This window comes from Mustela erminea, chromosome 3 (assembly GCF_009829155.1).
Source record: "Mustela erminea isolate mMusErm1 chromosome 3, mMusErm1.Pri, whole genome shotgun sequence".
Classification (NCBI taxonomy): domain Eukaryota; kingdom Metazoa; phylum Chordata; class Mammalia; order Carnivora; family Mustelidae; genus Mustela; species Mustela erminea.
In genome coordinates, this window is record NC_045616.1 from 71,316,592 (window position 1) to 71,334,211 (window position 17,620).

The window sequence follows — 17,620 nt, forward strand, 5'->3', positions numbered from 1 at the left end:
ATAGTTTATGACTCTAAGCTAGCACAGTGATGGGTGTTTATAAGAATAACACATAAAAGTCAACATCAGTGCTGAAAAGTGGAATATTAATAGTGCAACAGCCATAAGAAGAGATATTTCTAAGACGTGTCTTCTTTATTTTACCCTAAAGCACAGAACATTCAGTCTATTAATAATCTCTATCCAAGATTAACATTATAAGGCAAACACAGACATTATAAGGCAATATTATAAGGCAAAACATTATTATGTTTTATGAAAATATTAAAGTTTTAACATTTCAACCATGGACTTTTATAAAACAGAAGTTATGTGTAGGGTATTGTACAAGGCACCGAAGTCAAAATTATGTCAGTACTCCTCACACCCATTCAGACAGCTATTGTTAAAACAAACAAACAAACAAAAAAACAGAAAATAACAAGTGTTGACAAGGATGTAGAGAAATCAGAACCCTTGGGCACTGTTGGTGGGAATGTAAAATGGTGCAGCAATATGGAAAATATGGTGATTCCTCAAAAATATTAAAAGTAGAATCACCTTATGAACCAGCAGTCCCCTCTGTGGGTAAATGTCCAAAAGAACTGAAAGTATGATCTCAAAGAGATATTTGCACACTCATGTTCATAACAGCATTATTCACACTAACTAAAATGTGGAAGCAATTCAAGTGTCCATTAGTAGATGAATGGATGAACAAAATGTGGTATGTAAATATGATAGAATATTATTTGGTCTTAAAAAAGAACCTGATATATCCTATAACATGGATGAACTTTGAGGTAATTGATGCTAAGTGAAATAAGCCCATCACAAAAAGAAAAATACTGTATGACCTTACTTATATGGGGTACCTAAATTAGTCAAATTCATAGAAACAGAAAGTAGAACCATGGTTGTCTGTAACTTGGATGGAAGGGAAAATGGGGAGCTATTTAATGGGTAAAGAGTTTGCAAGATGAAAAGTTCTGGAGATTGGCTGTACAATATGAATATACTTAACGCTACTGAACACACTTAAAATGGTTAGGATGGTAAATTTTTTATTTATATTTTACTACAATTTAAAAAAATTTTTTTTAAAGATTTTATTTATTTGTTTGACAGATAGAGATCACAAGTAGTCAGAGAGGCAGGCAGAGAGGAGGAAGCAGGCTCCCCGCTGAGCAGAGAGCCCGATGCGGGGCTCGATCCCAGGACCCTGAGATCATGACCTGAGCTGAAGGCAGAGGCTTTAACCCACTGAGCCACCCAGGCACCCCAAAAAATTTTTTTTAAAGATTTTATTTATTTGAGAGAGAGAGTGTGCACATGAGCAGGGGCAAAGGAAGAGGGACAGGGAGAAGGAGACTCCCAGCTGAGTAGGGATCCTGATGTGGGTAGGGTTCAATCCCAGGACCCTGGGATTATGACCTGAGTGAAGGCAGACACTTAACTGAGCCACCCATGATCCCCCTAAAAAAGGATTTTTTAAATTGATTTCCTGAGTGGAAGAAAACAGAAATTATGTCACTACTTTGCATATGATAATGCTTAGTATGTATTAAGTAAATTAAAATTTTTATAAAAATTGAATTGTAATTGATACACACTGTTAATTTCAGGTGTACAACATAATAATGCAACAAGTCTGTATGTTATGCTATGCTTGCCACAAGTGTAGCTCCCATCTGTCACCATATAATGGTAATATAATACCACTGTCTGTATTCCCTGTGCTACACCTTTCATCCCTATGACTTATTCTATAACTAGAAGCTTGTCTGTCCCACTCACCTTCACCTATTTGCCCATTTCCTGCCACCCAGCCCTCCCTCCCCAAACCATCAATTTGTTCGCTGTATTTATGGGTCTATTTCTGCTTTTTGTTTATTCATTTGTTTTTTTAGATTCCACATGTAAGTGAAATCATGTATTATTTTTCTTTCTCTGTCTGAGTTATTTCACTTAGCATAATACCCTCTAGGTCCATCCATATTGTTGTAAATGGCAAGATCCCATTCTTTTTTTTATGTCTGAGTAATATTCCATAACACACACACACACACACACACACACACACACACACACACACACACCACTCTTACTTATCCATTCACCCACTAATGGACACTTGGGCTGCTTCCTTATCTCAGCTATTGTAAATAATGCTGCAGTAAACATAGGGGTGTGTATGTCTTTTTGAATTAGTGTTTTTGTTTTCTTTAGGTAAATACCCAGTAGTGGGTATTTACTGGATTTGCTGGATCATATGGTAATTCTATTTTTAGTTTTTTTGAGAAACCTCCACACTGTGTTCCACAGCAGCTGCTCCAATTTATATTCCTGCCAGTAATGCAGGAGGATTCCTTTTTCCCCATATCTTCACCAACACTTGTTAGTTTTTATCTTTTTGATCCTAGTCATTCTGACAGATGTGAGGTGATATCTCATCATACTTTTGATTTTCATTTTCCTGATATTAGGGATGTTGAGCATCTTTCATCTGTCTGTTGGCCATCTGCATGTCTTCTTTGGAGAAATGTCTTTGTCAGGCCCATTTTCTTAATGGCACTGTTTGTTTGTTTGTTTTGGTGTTGAGTTGTAGGAGTACTTTATATATTTTGGACATTAACCCCTTAGTGGGTAAGTATCTTCTACCATTCACAGGGGGATGCCTTTTTGTTTTACTGATGGCTACCTTCACTGTGTAAAAGCTTTTTACTTGGTGTGATCTGAATAGTTTATCTTTGCTTTTATTTCCCTTGTCTCAGGAGATGATATCCTTGATGATATGCTGGAATAAGTCTTAGAAGTTTTGCACTGCTTCCTCAGAGGAAAGCAGGTGTTCATTGTTTGAGTCAGAAGGAGACTTAAGTTCATTTGTTATATGCACAAATAAAAGTTATATCCACACCTTCTCCCACAGTACCTCTGGCAAAGGGCCACTAACTCCCATTTGAACATCTGTACTTCTCTGTGATGGCAGCTCCATTCCATTTTGGGCCTGGTCTATCTGTTAGACAGTTTTTCCTTATTACTAAACCCAAATCTGTCTCCTAGTAACTTTCATTCATTTATCCTGGTTCTGTCCTTAGGAGCCCTAGAGAGGACAGAAAAAAATCTAGTTCTTCTTTCATATGAACACATTTCAATATAAAGGGGTTATGGGAAATGCCCTAGTATCATAGTCACTATTTTCTTTGTAGTAAGTCCATCAGCCCATTGCCCTGAAGGATGGGCAATAGAATCCAAATAATCCTACACCATTTTATCTTAAAATGGAGTTCAAAAAGATCTGCTTACAAGTTTTCAAAGAAATGTGAATTCATTTGAAATCATTTGTAATTTTAAGTTTTCTAAAATGCCAGCCTTTAAATTCATAACTAAAGGGATTTAATTTCATAACTAAAAGGGATTTACTTCTTGAATCTCCTGCTGCCAAACCCTGGAACTCCATTTGGCTCTTCTGTCCTCCCAAGTAGCTCTCAGATATCTAATAAACGCTGCTAGCAAAGTGCTTTGGGCTAAAGGTTATGCCAGAAGCATAATATCTTCTTAGTTCCCATTTCATTTTCATTTGTGTTGGAGATTTTAGCTGTTCAGCACTTACTCAATCCGAGGTGATTAATACACTTTTAGTCACTGTGATCATCGGGCTCATTTATGTACACATAAACATGAAGTAATACTAGGCATTAGTTAGCAGCAGCTACAAATTAATGAAGCACTCTAACCAATTATTTATGTGTTAATCTCTACAGAAATCTCTTGTGTTTTGGTTCTAGTGAAAATTTATTTCAGGAAATAATAAAAGTAATTTAGGTAAAATATCATTTTTTTTTAAATTATAAGATACGCTCTCTAAGTTATAATAAGAGGCTATGTCATGCACTTGAAATAAGTGTTGGTAAACTTTTTTGAAAAGTTTGGCTTCAAGTACTTAAGTAAAATTTTTTATTAGTTTTAAAGGGCTGGAATACACCTGAAAAGGGAAAAGAAAATAAGTAAGATAAATGTGACTAAATTTTCAAAAACTATAGAATAAATGAGCATGCAGGCCCTGAAGTGTTCAATAAATCTCGAGTTGAAATGAGCTTTTTATTCAGTATCTTCTTTTTTAGTGTTTAAATGAAATCATATAAGTAAGTTTGATATTTCTCAAAAATTTTCCAACATATTTTTATTTAAAAAAAAGAAAAATCTAGGGCGCCTGGGTGGCTCAGTGGGTTAAGCCGCTGCCTTTTGTTCAGGTCATGATCTCAGGGTCCTGGGATTGAGTCCCGTATCGGGCTCTCTGCTCAGCAGGGAGCCTGCTTTCCTTCTCTCTCTCTCTCTGCCTGCCTCTCCATCTGCTTGTGATATATCTCTGTCAAATAAATAAATAAAATCTTTAAAAAAAAAAAAAAAAGAAAAAAGAAAAAATCTAGGGGCACCAAGGTGGCTCAGTAGTTAAGCCTCTGCCTTTGGCTCAGGTCATGGTCTCAGGGTCCTGGGATCAAGCCTTGCATTGGACTCACTGCTCAGGGGGGAGCCTGCTTTCGCCTCTCTCTCTGTGTCAAATAAATAAATAAATAAATAAATATCTTTGGGGCGGGGGGGAGAAAACTCTATATAGTTATCTGACTGGGTACAACTACATTTCCATTTTGACTTTCCAGTACTATAAAAAATTCTGTTAATGTCCAGAAAGAGAGAGTCAAGTAATTTCCTTTTAGAAGCACCTGTGACCTCCCCCAAATCATAACATCTCAGTTCCTTTCATTTTCAACGTAGAAAAAAAGGTTCTTTTCTTCTCTCAGAATTCTTTCTACTATATGCAGATTTACCTAAACAATTACATAGATTTAAGTTTTATTGGGATGGAGGGTGAAAAGAGGACTTATTTCTGCATATTGCCAGTCTCTCCTGAGTCTTCTGTCATTAATAGTCTAAGTGAAACTAAAATTGCAAATGAAATGCCTTAACACTTAAAACGCACACACCTACACACACCCACACATACACCCCCACACAACCCAAATCCTCCGAGTTAATTAGAAATTAGATGCTAAAATGAATATTTTGTCATATATGTAGCAAAACTTGAATCCTATTCTTTCTTGAATAGAGAGTTATCTTTAATTTTTCCATGCTGAATTTGGAATTCCTTATCTCTGAGCTTCCTGATACATAGTAGTGGTCTACTCAGAATCTCAAAATAAATGAAAAGAGCAAGGCTGTTAAAAATCTTAGCAAGCTTCAGCAATAATACTTACTTTCTTCCTTTTTACTGACATACACAACTGACAATTCACCAGGGTTTTCCAAGAACTATCATCTCATAAAAATACAGATTCTTCATAGAATCCCTGTTTAAGACCTTAAAAGATTAAACATTCTAACATTAACATTAATGGTATTGTTCTCATGTAAATAATCTCTTTAAAGTAAACCATTACAAGGGACTTAAAGATTGACACTTGGGCTTTACTGGCAAAAGTATTTTGAGGAAAAACTGGAATTTGAAAACTATATTAGAACTCATTACCTGCTATGCTAAAGAGCTGTAGATTTATTCTCCTTGCTGTGGGAGCCATTAAAAAAATGTGAGCAAAATGGTGGGGGGACTCCTCCAGCAACTCCATCAACAGAGTAAAGGCCAAATGGTAGAGTGAAAGAAGGGAAACGAGTTTTATTTCAGTATTATAAGCCAGGGGTCAGCAAGATTTCTATAAAGGACAAGACAATAAATGTTGTAGGTTTTGTAGACCACACAGTCACGATCACAACTACTTACTTAACTCTGCCTTTGTGGTATAAAAGCAGCAACAGAAAAAAATGTAAACAAGTGAGTGTATCTATGTTCTACTAAGACTTTCTAAAACAAGAGATTCAAAAAACAGGTGGCAGGATGGATTTGGTTTGTAGGCTATAAACTGCCAACCCCAATTATAAGTCAAAAATAAAAAGTAGAACTTGGCAAATACAGTGAAGAGATAGATTTTAAAGATTTAAGCGTAAGATCTGGTAGGTTTTGGTGACTGACTAGATACAGAGGTAGACCTTACAGAAATAAGAGTCTAGGGCCACCTGGGTGGCTCAGTGGGTTAAGCCGCTGCCTTCGGCTCAGGTCATGATCTCAGGGTCCTGGGATCGAGTCCCACATTGGGCTCTCTGCTCAGCAGAGAGCCTGCTTCCTCCTCTCTCTCTCTGCCTGCTTCTCTGCCTACTTGTGATCTCTCTCTGTCAAATAAATAAATAAAATATTAAAAAAAAAATAAGAGTCTAGGATGACTTCCAAATTTCTAGCTTGGGCAAGTAGAAATAAGTGGGTGAGAATAGTCATTGAGAGTCTAAGATGGGGAGTAATTTTGGTAAAAATGGTGATAATTTCTGTTTCGGACATGTTCAATTTGAAGTTCCTGTGGGACATCTAATTTAGACAGTTTAAGTGAGGGGATGTAATAGAGACAGTAAGTATAGTGTGCTTTTCCACCTCCACAGTGTATCAATCACCACATCCTCTCAATTCTTCCTTATGAAACTTCCAAATTCCCTTTTTACTCCCCATTCCCAATGCCTTGGTTAGCCCTTTATGACCTGGGCTATTGGAATAGTTTCAGAATTGGTTTCCAGGCATCAAGCCTTGGGTCCTCTAATATATTGTCTACACTATGGCCAAAGGAACCATTCAGACACAAATCTGAAATAGCCCTGCCCATGCTTAAAACTACAACAGCTTCCCAACAGCTTTAGTGATCTGACTTCTACTTGTTGTTTAGATAGTGACAAGCAATCACAGTAGCTCTGTTTTGCTTTTGTTTGGTGCATACTGTCAATCTTCAACTGAAAAAAAAAAAAAACATGTTTCATAGAAAGACTTGTAGAAATTATGCTCAAATATTAACAGCTCTATATAGATTGTTTAAATGATTTTTTTTCCCATTTTACCTGCTCTTTTCTTAAAATATACGGAATGACTACATATTACTTTCTTTTTAATGAAAAGGGAAAGTTCAAAACACACACAAGAACGACAACAAACTCCCTTTCCTATCAGCTCCTTCCCATCAGTCATCGGGAAGCCTTCATCCTCACATTTACTACCCCCTGAGGCCACTATTCATGCACGGGCAGCAGTCATCCCTCTCTGGCCTGGCTTGCGTGGCTGCAGAGCTCAGTTCTCAGCTTTGCACACTTGTTTCCACCACACTGACTCTCAAACAGACCAGCAGGTGATTCGGCTCTGGAGAGGGCAAGCTGGAAGAGCTGTGTCACTGGCAGGAAGCTCATCTGGCCTTAGAGATTAGGTTTGAGAGAGTTTATAATTTGCAGTTCTGGCCACAGATGACCTTGCAGACAGTTACAATGCCCCTTATAAGCAGTGTCAGGAATTCTCTTTGATTCCATCTTCTCTGGGCACGCAATCAGGTTCTATGACTGGTTGTCTTTCTTCTTTTACAACCAACTTTCCCCTCTTGCCCCCATCTTCTCTTTTCTGTTTTTATCAAGTGATTTAATCTCTCTTGTATAACTGTCCAGATTCCTCACTGATCCTTTTGCCTCTAGTCTTCCACCACTGTAATCCACCTTATTAATGTAGTACTCATAAACTTGAATAGATCTCTGAAGAAAGCGAAACAGTACACCTCATGATCTCCACACTTCTTTTCCCAGTATTTACCTGTAGAGATAGCTGGGCCTCTCCCGGATTCCTCACCAGACCCATTCTTTCCCACTTGCAGGTACTTTCTCAAATCCCCTCCAAAAAGGAAGATCATCCTTCTACCATCTTTATCCTACTAAATTTTAAGGCTTAAATACTACCTATCCTATTACGCTTTCCTTGTTCACGAAAGTCAACTTGAATTCCTTTAATACTGCCTGTATCATACATACTTACTCTCTAACTTCTGTCCCCACCCTGTTCCAAACGTCCTTTTACTATAGCTTTTTTACCCTCATCTTCTTCATTTTGGAATCTTCACAGAGGCTACTATAATTCCCTGTACAAGGGATGAACACCAAATGAATATTTCTTCTCAAAAGTATTTTAGGGACTGATTGTCCTCACATGTCTAACTGCTGTGCACCTAATATATTTAAGACACTACATCAAAAACTAATGATGTACTGTTAAGTGGCTAACTGAACATAATAAAAGTAAATAAACATATTTCTTAGTAAAGACAGAGGATGAAAATACAGTTACTGAAATCTTCAAGCTTTAAACATTACCAAATACTATATAAGAGAATACTTTAAAATGTAGTAGTACCCCCTAACTTACCCACAGGGGATACATTCCAAGACCACCAGTGGATGCCTGAAACTAAGGACAGTACCAAACCGTGTATAACTGTGCTTTTTCCTATACATACATACTTATGATAAAGTTTGATTTATAAAGTAGGCACAGTATGACATTAACAACAGTAACTAATAAAATAGAATGATTATAATTTTAAAAAATAGCCTAATGAAAGTACTTCTTGGATACAACTATTTCTTGAGCACTTAGTACATGTAGGCACAGAGGTTAGGAATTCACAAAGAGGATTGAATTAAACTAACAAAAACCAGTCTGTGACGTAAGAAAAAATATATATATATTCAGTTTCTGTCCCTGGTTCCTGACAGAGAAGCCTTAAAGCCCTTGTAATCTCCTGAGTGATGGGAGTGATAGAAGTGTTTTACTCAGAGCTCCTAAATTCCTTGGAATTTCCTGGATGATAGGAGCATCTTTTGTTCTGATAAGGTAACTCTTGGTGGGCTAACTGGAAAGCTCTGGATGGGAACTGGTCATTAGAAAGACCAAGTCTGATTAGAAGCTTGGAACTTTTAGCCCTACTCTTATATCCTCCACAGAGCAGAGAGGGGCTGGAGAGTGAGTTAATAACTAATCATCCCTATGTAAGGGAGCCTCAGTGAAGATCCCTCAACTAAGGAGTGTGGAGAATTGAGCTGTCCAAAGTATCCATATGCTGAAGAGCAGTACACCCTAAACTTCATGGGGAAAGAAGCTCCTGTGCTTGTGACCCTTCAGATATTAGGCTATGTATCTCTTCATCTGGCTGTTCATCTACATCCTTTATAAAATCCTTTACAATACACCAGCAAACAAAAGTGTTTTCCCGAGTTCTATAAGCTGTTTTGGTAATTACTGAAACTGAGAAGGGGCTGTGGGAATCCCAGAGTTGTAGCCAAGTTAGACAGAGGTTCTTAGAAGTAACCTGGGAACCTAGCATTTCTGATTGGCATCTAAAGTGGAGGGTAGTCTTGTGGGACTTGAGGTCAGAAGCCTACAGTTTAAGAAAGTATGGAATGGGGCAGGGGACAGAAGTTAGGAAGTAGGTGTGTATAAAACCCATGGGGTATGTGCTAATTCTGGGTACTAAGTATCAGAATTGAATTAAATTGTAGAACACCTAGTTGGTATCCACAGAGAATGACTTGCAGAAAATGTTCACATTGGTATGAGAAGCTTTGTGAATAGAGAAATAGTTTTTTCTTTTAGGTCCAACCTTGCACTGTTCTGAAACATTGTTTTCCTATCAAAGAAGAGATAGACCAGATGGCTTCTCAGTTCATCTTGAGTCAGGTTTTCATAGTATTATTCATTATTTTTCATAAATAGCCTAAGCATATAGGGCCACAATCAAACCTTAGTATAAAAATCATTCTCAACACAAGTGATTTTACAAATTTGGCCAATTTAGATTACCATACTTTTGCTCCTTTTCTTTGATGCAAAAAATCTAGAGCTTACTAAGTTATTCTAAGATTCAAAATTGTAAATTTCAGCTTTAATACTTATGGGGAAATGGGCTTTCCAGAACACTTGTAACTTAAAAGGCAGAGGACACCTGGGTATTAACTCTGCTTTCTCCCTCTGGATGAGAAAGTTCCTTGCTGACGCTTAGTTTGGTTCAAGAACCAGGAAAGTCTGGTAATTATAAACATTCCCTTAAAAGGAAGCCCAGAGATTGTTATTTCAAGTTCTTCTGGAATAGTGATGAAAATGGAATAGCCCACAGATTGCTAGTTCTCTTAGAATAGTAAATATAAAAGGGTAGTGACACAACAAGAAATGAACTTTCCCGATTCAGGGACCCTGTCAGACTTGCATGTATATTTTTATTAAGAACTGCTAATCCCTAATAGGGGTCATGATGGTGAAGAGAAGCTTTGCTAAGATGTGCTATATCTGCTTCCGCTCTGACTTGACCTCTGATAACAATACTGGAACTGTGGTTAATTAAGTTGGGAACTAAAGTTAAAAAAAAATATGTGTATAATGAATGTTATGTATGTTTTCTTCCTGTCAATCTATAACCCACCTAAAACACTGTACTTAAAGAAAAACTAACATAGCAAAGGCAATCTAATCACTTTTAAGTAATGCTAATTAGGAATAAATCAGTTATGTGATCAATACTGACGAGAATGCTCATTTGATTAATTGAAGAGAATCTTAAGTAAGGAGAACTCTTCATCAGGACACAAAATGTAAATAATTCGAGAATCTCTAAGGAAAATGTACTGAAAAGATTTTTTTAAGACTTTATATATTATTATTATTATTATTATTATCTATTTGAGAAAGCGAGAGAACGCACAAGCGGCAGTGGGGTGGGGGGGGTGGTGGCGGTGGGAGAGGGAGAAGCAGCCTCCCCACTGAGCAGGGAGCCCAACATGGGGCTTGATCCTGGGGACTCTGAGATCATGACCTGAGCCCAAGGCAGATGCTAAACTGACTGACCCGCCGAGGCCTCCCTAGGAAGGTGCTTTTTAAGAGATACTTTAATGTCTTAGAAATGATACCTCAACAGAGAGAAAAGGTTGAAAATGCCCTCTAAAGGAAATACTATTCAAAGTTTTCAACTTCAAAAATACTTCAAAAGGAAATGGGTTTCTAGAACCAGGAATAAATACTTCAGATTTCCTATTTTGGAATGTGTAGAGCAAAATTACACACTAAATTAATTACTAAGATGCAAATTTGTAAAATTCTAAATAAGGAAGATTCTTATAAGCAGTTTTTGTTTTGTTTGTTCTTAATGTCCAAAATGGGGGGGGAAGATTAGTAAAATGGATTTTATTAAGCCTGGATTTCTTTCTTGTTGGCTTAAGGACAAGCCATTTTGCCATATAGTAATATATAAAACTAATGGTAGATATTAAACACAACTTCGCTGACCTTTTCTCGTTTCCTTATGAAAAGGTAACTAATTAGAATATATTTATGAATTCTAAAACCAAATTTGGCACTTCAGTAGCGAACATAAGCAATGGAGTCACATAAAAACTTATGAGGGTACAAAAGTTCTTTTTAAGAGTTAACTAACATGAAGTAAGCTATTGAAGATTTTAACATCTTTAAATCCCAGTCTCCAAAACCAAAAAATGTAGTTACATATCCTAAAGATTACAATAGTATCATTTGTACCAAAGGTGTTAGAATTCCTTTCTGGAAATAAAGTAACCCTCTGGTATATCTACTTTCATGCAAAAAAATAAATTTTATAAACCTTAAAAACTATAAACCTCATTCCAGAAATGGAGGAGAGCTGATTTTCTGAGGGTTTCTCATTTGTACCTAGAAGAGTCTTGAGCTCGAATGGCTTGCGACCTGCAATTACACATACCCCACAAATACCCTGCTGCAGACATGACTATTTGTTTGTAACATTTGGTGGGTATGAAGTGGCAGGCACAAAAGCCATCTTTCTGAAACTTCTCCTGGTGTATGGAAAATCTTAGTTTTTCTCGTTTATGTAAACCAGTCCTGTAACTCAGATAAATACAACTTTTTTAGAATAGAAACATTACAGCAGCCTTGCTTTTCCTCAGCTAAACTTAGAGCATTCAATGATGGGCACATTTTCTGGACTCCACCTTCTGCAAACAAATTTAAAAGTACTGAAAAGCAACCAAGGCTTTACATCACAGAATAACAGATTTAGGAACGAACACTGGAGAAATGTTACAAACAGTACTGTTGCCCTGTTGGGTGATTTAAACAGTAAGATTTATTGTCTCCTTCTAGCCTAAATTTTAAATGTGGATTTTGTCAAAGGTTAGTTCTAACTTAGATCAAATTAAGCTTGATGTGAATGGGCCAGCTCACTCTTAACCGCATACTAAAAGTAGGAAAATGATTTGCCATTTTTTTTTTTTAAGGTCACATGCCTGGGACCTCAGCAAACAGTAGTATTATTAAAGGGAAAACTCCATGTGGTTCCAAGAATGGCAAAAACATCCTCACATAGGAAACTCTTGATTAGCAACTGAATGAAAGTAAAAATGTAACAGTTAAAGTGAAATCTAAAAACAGAATATATCCTATCATGCTCTGCAAAACCACAGCAAACAGTCAATGGTATTTGTGCCTGGCTGCTGGAGATTCACCTCTTTCCTCTTTTCTGTCCACTGTGTTCTAGAGCCACCAGTGAAAGTTAGGTCACCTCAAAGGTGTAGGACTTGTAAACACTGAGAAGAAGTTGGGCCTGAGCAATATCCAAACTTAAGTGTAAGCCATTTGCTGAGGGTTCACTAGATACCATTATTTTTTATAAAAGTGATTAGAATAATATAATCTCAACCAAGTGCCTTGCATGTGATTAACGCTTACATGAATACAGTATTATATAGTATTCAAATATCTGTTAAACTAGATGTAGGTTACAATTTATAAACTAGTTTACTTCTTCATTAAATACTTTGTTCTTGAATTAGGACATCTGATATCTATCTTACCATTAAATTAAACTAGCAAATTTTAAATCTTTGTTTGGGCTTGACTACCCACATGTCAGGAGTCCCAAAACTCAAGTCTTTTTTCCTTAGGCAAGAATACAGTGGTCTCTCATAAAAAAAACAAATAAAAAACTTTTAAGAAAAAAGAAAAAACCCCACATAAAATATAAAAATAGCCTATAAAAAAATCACCTGAGACAAGTCTGATTAATTTTGTTAGAGGCCATAATTCTGTAGAAGTTTAGAGGGAAAAGTAAATTATTGAAAGAGACTGGATCTTCCATACACTGTAAGAATATTAATATGATATTTAAGTTATACCAAAAACTTGACCATCAGTTCATGGAAAATGATTCCTTCTAATAGAAATGAATCCACATTACCTATATTTAGCAAAATAAATCATAGAGAAATATACAGCTATTTCCACTGCTAATTTACATAATGGAAAGTGGAAAAGTTTGCTGTTTCCACATCCCAAGCCAACTATATAATTATCTTTGCCAAACATCCAGCAATCTACGGAGTTTGAATGTATAAGATATCCATAGCCAGGATTACATCTGTTTTATGGACAAGCCTGTAATGGGAAGGAGGAACATAGATTAAGCCTATAATCCTCTGAAAACGTGATTTAGACTTTTACTTTACATTGAAAATAAGCATTCATTTATTTAGTAACTTTTTGAAAAGTAAAATTTCCAGTTATAAGGTTGGAAGATGTTTACTATTTAAAGACATTATGTTAATACATACTGAAGAGCTTGAGTGGAAATACACTGTTAGAAAAGTTTCTCCAGTCTACTATTATCTGCCTGAAAGGATAGCTTTGTTTATTGAAACAAACAGAATTATACTTATAAGTCTAAAAACCCTAAGAGTATATATTTATTATAAGGCTCTTCCATTTCTTTTTGGTTAATTCAGATTTCAAAAGATATGTCTCTGTACTGTTGAGAAGGAGATCTGCTTGCAGGCTCCAGAAACCTCCAGTTGTTTGGGTGGTGGGAGCCAGGGGAACTCCCAGAATTGCAAACTCTTTTCCTGTTCTACAAGTAAATCCAAGGACAATCTTTAGAAACAATTCTTGTTTCACCAAATATAAAGCTCACTTTGGGAGATGGCTCAGGGGAAAGGATTAAGAGCTTAGGTGTACACAAGTCTGAAGAAACAGCGTAGTATAAGCATATGAATGGGAAATTTGGACCCTCGGTATAGAATACATATGTGTCCTTGGAGTTTACAAAGAAACACTTTAGTTTCAATCAAAACAAATGACAGAAAATACAAGAAAGGACATACATCAGTAAAAATAAAGTTGAGATAAATGCTTGGAAATCTCTCTACTTTTCCTTTTTTGAATGTGTAACTGCACTGAGCATTACCTTTTGGCTAAGTTGAGAAGAGTGATTATCATCTAGTCTAACTTAGAGTGAAAGGCGTTTCATAGAACTCCAAAAACCAAATTATAAACATGAGGTTAAAACAAAATATGAAATTATTCCAGATCTTTTGTAGGATCCTAACAAATTACATCAAAGTTCTCTTAGTTAAAAAAAAGAAAATTTCCTTTTGTGTTTATGACATGTAGAAGAATACTGAGATAGTACAAGGAAACGTAATGTCAGAGCTTTATGGAAGGGTTCATTCAAAGTTCAAATCAGAAAAGAACAGAGTTATGTTGCTGATTACAAAGATAACCAAAGAAATAGTATTTATTACCCTTTTATGCAAACAGATATAATTCAATAAATGTTGAAATTTTTCAAAGAATTAATTTAGTTTTACTTTTTTTGTTTAGAAGGTACAATTTCAATATTAATGATACAACATGATTTCTTTTAAAGGTGGGGGGGGCAAAGTTTGAGATTGCTTCCAAAAATATTCACAGTTGATTCTCTTCCTACTTCCTTTTTAGTGATACTATACAAATCATGTTTTGTAATGTTATTACTGTTCTAACAGAATAATTACGTTCAGTGTGATCGATTAATAGCATAAAGGCTCCTGTTGGACCCAAAAGTGTGGTTAAAACTACTTTTATACTCAATCAGAAGTTCTAGCAAATAAGTTCAAAAAAGATAGAAGTATTCAACACTTTTGTGTTCTGGATAAATGATAGATTTAACTTTAGCAAAGACTAATTTTGACTATATTCAGAGACTCAACATTTTCTTCCTACACTGTAGGCAAAGATGGTAACTAGCTTCTTAGCACAAAGCACTGGGTGAAGACTGTAAGAAAAAAAGAATCAAAATTATGATTCTGTCACTGAGTTATCATCCTTCAAATAGATCCAAATTCCAAAGAATATATGAACTGAAGGCAAAAGCTTACAAAAAGTAGTACAAATGGTTGCTTAACTTTAAGCCTAGTCAAGCTGTGCTATCACTTAATTCTGAAGACCAAAACAATCTGACAACCTCCTTATATCACACTGAAAATACCTCTTAAGGCCATTTTAAACTATAGAAGGAATCATCTCAAAAGCACAGAGTGATCCTTAAAAGAATCCAGTTATATAAATGGAAGCTTTCCTCCATCACTGCTATCAAAGCAATTCAAAGTATACTTTGCAAACCGAAGTAGTATAAGCAAGATATCCAAAGAACTGTCTCTTAGGGTCTTCAAGCTATAGTATGTGTCATCTGTTTGGTCTGGTTTAAGTACGAGCTGATTTAAAAGCAGTGAAATGATCTTGAATGGAATTTTCAAATATGGAATTGATGGAATACATACATAAATCTGTGTATAATACAAAATAATAACTTGCAAACACATAGGTTTATTCTATATGAGGTACTCTTCTGAGAACTTTATATATATTAACTCATATCCTCACACAAATACTATTATGTAGTACTGCTATAAGCTTACTTTATAAATAAAGCTGGGGTAATTAGTTACTCTAGCTCTCTAGAGCTCATAGCTAGGCAGAGCCAGATTCATTTTGTTCTAGAATCTCTACTCTATGCTCTTAAATCACTACGCAGGCATCCTCAAAGTGTGGTTTGTGGACCCTGGAAAACCCTGAAACCACTTCAAAAGAGTCCACGAGGTCAAACTATTTTATTAATAATATTAAGATGTGATCTGCCCTTTTCACTGTTTTGACTTTTGCTCTGATGGAACAAAAACAACAATGGGTAAAACCGGTGGACCTATAGCATTGAATCAAGGCAGTGGCAGCACACTGAGCTAGAAGTCACTGTATTCAGCACTGCCAGGTACTGACAGAAAAGAACAAACAAATTTCAGCCACTTTCACCTAAGAATAGCCTTGATGAAGCAATAAAAATTGTTAATTTTATGAAATTTCAACCTTAAGCACAGTATTTTGTGTTGAAACTGAAGTATGCATAAAGCACTTTTATTGTCTATACAAGTATGACAGTTATTTTGAGGAAAACATGCAATTATTTGAACTTTGAGCTAAAACAGTCAGGGTTTTTTTTGTCTTTTTTAATAGTCCACCACTTTTATTTGAAAGAACAACTGATAAGCTTTGGTTATTGTGAACTGGGAACAAAGTGATCCTCTCACAAACAAAAGAGAATGAAAATATGTGTTGACAATGATACAATTTGAGCTTTCGCAGAAAAAAAAAAGATTTTGGAAAATTCAAAACCACTACCATGAGACTGACCAAAACCTGGAAGCCTCTGAAGATTAGTGATGATATTAATGAATAAGATTTTTTTTTATATTGTATGGAAAAGTGTATTACTATTTGGAAGATCTGCATAATTGGATGGACCAATACTTTTCAAATGACCAATACATAATGTTATAATAATCATGCATGGGTAAAAGACCCATTCAAAGTATAAAACAAGCCAATGGATTTTAATATTCAACAGATTATTATGAAGGGTTTTTTTATTTCACATTGCATTTAACCAGTAAGACATTAGCATTTGTTGAGTTTTGGTACAGTATCAAAAGAAGAATAACCATAATTGTCTGAAAAGTCTATTAAATACTCCTGTCTCCTCAATGTACATATTTGTGTGAGGTCACATTTTCCTCCTATAATTTAACAACATAGTTCATACAGCAGAATGAATGAAGGAGTGGATATGGGAATCTAGCTGCTTTCCATTAGGCCAGTCATTAAAGAGATTTGTAAAAAGGTGAAACAATATTCTTGTCTTTGTCACTAAATGATTTTTATTGGGGGAAGAATAATTAATTTTTCTAAAGTATGTGTTATGTTAAAATATAATAGAGTCTATTATTGTTATTTCAAAGTATATTATTATTTTAGGACACCTGGGTGGCTCAGTGGGTTAAGCCTCTGCTTTCAGCTCAGGTCATGATCTCAGGGTCCTGGGATCAAGGCCCACATCAGGCTCTCTGCTCAGCAGGGAGCCTGCTCCCCGCCCCCCCGCCTGCCTCTCTGCCTACTTGTGACCTCTCTCTCTGTGTCAAATAATAAATAAAATCTTAAAAAAAAATAAAGTATGTTAATATTTAAAAAATTTTCTCAGTATTAATTCCCCATAAAACCAAACTCTCTTTGGGGTCCTCAGTAATTTTTTTTTTAATTTTTATTTATTTGGGGTGCCTGGGTGGCTCAGAGGGTTAAAGCCTCTGCCTTCAGCTCAGGTCATGATCCCAGGGTCCTGGGATCGAGCCCCGCATTGGGCTCTCTCCTTGGTGGGGAGCCTGCTTCCTCCTCTCTCTCTCTGCCTGCCTCTCTGCCTACTTGTGCTCTCCCTCTGTCGAATAAATAAATAAAATCTTTTTTAAAGTTTTATTTATTTATTTATTTGAGAGAGAGAGTGACTACAAGCACAGGAAGTGGCAGGCAGAAAGAGAGGGAAATGCAGGTTCCCCACTGAGCAGAGAACCTGATGTGGGGCTCGATCCCAGGGATCATGACCCTGGGATGATGAGC

At 36.1% G+C, this 17,620-nt stretch overlaps 1 protein-coding gene across 1 annotated transcript in view; it reads right to left on the reverse strand.

Annotated features, from left to right (window-relative positions):
* Positions 1 to 17,620, reverse strand: part of CWC27 (CWC27 spliceosome associated cyclophilin) — a 193,739-nt gene that overhangs the window by 118,838 nt on the left and 57,281 nt on the right. The gene's annotated exons all lie outside the window — the stretch shown is intronic.